Below are 2,700 nucleotides of genomic sequence, written 5' to 3'. Positions count from 1 at the left end.
TGAACAGGCCCCTGGAAGCCACGGAGTTCCGCTTTCCCGTGTCCCAGACCGGCCAGCTGAGGTGCAGGAATGCGAAGGTTTCGTGACACCTGCAGGACACTGCTAGTGGCGCTGTGGCCCTGGTCCTCAGCTCTGCTGACCGCCGGTCCACGGAAGTGAAGGGGGCGGCTCACAAGCCCCTCGTTATGTTTCTATCCCCTGCTCCTCTATTAAAACAATGCCACCAACTAGTTGCGTTTATCAACACAACAGCACTGTGTTGAGCTGCTCACATACATCCTTTCGTTTTTATCTTCTGACTGTGGCAAGGGGGTGGGCGTTCTCCGTCCTGAGAGGCCTGGGCAGGGAGGAGTTCCACTCCATGTCCCATCACTCAGCTGCCGGGTCAGTGGGCCTGGCAGAGTGAAGCCAGCTTGACCCCAAGGCCCATGCACTTCACTTGACTTTCTCTTTTTTCCCATTCTGCCCCTCTTCTGCCCCTCCTCCTCCCTATTTCCATTTAAAAGCAATTGTGATTAAAATCAAAGGTCAGCTGCCCATAACTTAGCTCAAATGCTCTTTCTTCCTTGCTTTCAGAGACTTATTACATCTTCCATCATCCCTGTGAACCAAGAAGGATTCAGGCTGCGATGAGTATGCATGAGATAAGCTGGTCTTATTACAGTTTGGCTCTTTGGAGGGGCCGTTCTCTTCGCCCTTAAGGAAGCTGAACTTGGTCATATTTCCTTTCTCCCCATGTCTGCTAAAGAGCAACTGATACAGAATGGATGAAGCTGTTAATAATTCACTACTGGTATCTTTAAAATATGTGCCATCAATAAGGGAGGCACACAGTCAAATGACTTTGGAATCTAGGGACAGGATCAGAAAAATACCACTCTAAATTTCTCAGAAGAAGGGGAAGGGAGGAGGGGGGTATGTGTGAAGATCATCTGCATCAGAGACCCCAGGATAAACTTTCCTAATCCCAACCCAGATGAATAAGTCAGAATATCTTGGGTGGGACCTAGAACTCTGCACTGAACTTATACCAAAGTCAACCTAACCTAAGAAGTGACTTTTTTTTTTTTTTTGGTATGTGCCCCTAGTGGGGGCCAAACCCAAGACTCTCTGGACTGCAGGCCAACACTCCAACCGCTGAGCCAAACCAGTCAGGGCAAGAAGTGACTTTTAAGTATGTTGCTTGTGGGACTCATGTTTCCCAAGTTTCCTTCCCCCAAAAAACAAAGTTCAGCTATAGGAAGAACTGATCATAGGTATAACGATGTCACATACGGGAGCCAATGTCTGAGCAAGTCCAGGAAAGAGTGACAAACCTCCTCCTGGGAGAGACGCTGTCTGGGGTGGATGGTTCTGCTCGGCAAGTGGCTCTGGCAGGTCTTCCTAAGCAGCAAGACCACTTGCCTTGATGCTAATTTTTTTCTTTATTGGTTCTAGAGAGAGAAGAAGGGGAAGGAGAGAGGGGTGGAAACATCAATTGGCCCCCTCCTGCATGCCTTCTACTGGGGATTGGGCCCACAACCTGGGCATGTGCCCTGATCAGGAATCGAACCGGTGATGGGTCAGCGCTCAACCACTGAGCCACACTGGCCTGGTGCCTTGGTGCTAATTTTAAACTCAACATGAAATTAATTATTTGAGTGTCATTTAAATTACTTTTTTCATAGAAAACATAATACATGCAAGCACAGGGTGACACATTCAGATAGATGCAAAGCACGCAGAGTGAAAGTGGGTCTTCCTCCCGCTGCGGGCCTCCCGGGCACAGGGACTTGTTTCGTGCATTCCAGGAGCACATCTGCAGAGGAACACGTGTATGTGCGTATTCTCTTCTGTTAGTCAGAAGGAGCCCATCACACTCACATTTCTATAGCTTTCATTTTCCCCTCAATGACATATTTTGGAGACCAATCTCCACATTATACATAATTCTGTTGAACAACATAGTTCTACATCATATAAATCTACCTACCATATGTCATCTGACCAGTTCACTTTTTAAAAAAAAAAAATATGGGACGCTTCACGAATTTGTGTGTCATCCTTGCGCAGGGGCCATGCTAATCTCTGTATCGTTCCAATTTCAGTATATGTGCTGCCGAAGCGAGCACTCACTTTTGACAGATATTTAGATTTCTTCTCACCCTTTAACGATGCTACAGGGACACTCTTATTCATATGTCTTTGTCCACATGGGGAGATTTATCTTGAGGATCAATTTATAGAAGCAAAACTGAAAGGGTAAAGGATACATGCATTTTTATTTGAAACATTGCCAAATATTCCCTCCAAAGAGCTTGTAGCAATTTAAACTTCTATTAATAGTATGTGATGATGCTTGCTTCCCCACACCTTCGCCAGTACAGAATATTTCTGATGGTAGTTTAATTTGCCGCTGAGACTTTTACTGGAGAAGGTGCTGGACAACATGAACGTAGCCTGGCGGCCGTACTTCACCCGCAGCGCGGACACCCTGGTGTTCTAACTCATCACTCTCTCACAAGTTAGGTCAGCGCACGTCCATGGTCCTGACCCTCCTCCACTCTTAGAAACGTACGGACTGGAGTTTCTGGGCTTGCGAAGCTAGATAGACAACAATGCATTTGGACACTACATAGCTACGAGTCTGTTGAAAGGAGTGCTGTTGTAACTTTGCTCTTTGAAAATTTAGAAATAAATGACAAAAATAGAATATTTATT

At 46.1% G+C, this 2,700-nt stretch overlaps 1 non-coding gene across 1 annotated transcript; it reads right to left on the bottom strand.

The window, feature by feature from the left end:
• Positions 1-2,007: 2,007 nt before the first annotated feature.
• On the bottom strand, positions 2,008-2,111 carry LOC118633692. The gene has a single exon (XR_004960236.1). It is a non-coding gene; the product is annotated as a U6 spliceosomal RNA (small nuclear RNA).
• Positions 2,112-2,700: the final 589 nt, after the last annotated feature.

Source organism: Molossus molossus, unplaced genomic scaffold (assembly GCF_014108415.1).
Source record: "Molossus molossus isolate mMolMol1 unplaced genomic scaffold, mMolMol1.p scaffold_m16_p_18, whole genome shotgun sequence".
In the NCBI taxonomy this organism is placed as follows: domain Eukaryota; kingdom Metazoa; phylum Chordata; class Mammalia; order Chiroptera; family Molossidae; genus Molossus; species Molossus molossus.
Note: the sequence above shows the minus strand (reverse complement) of the source record. Positions and strands in the feature narration are given on the sequence as shown.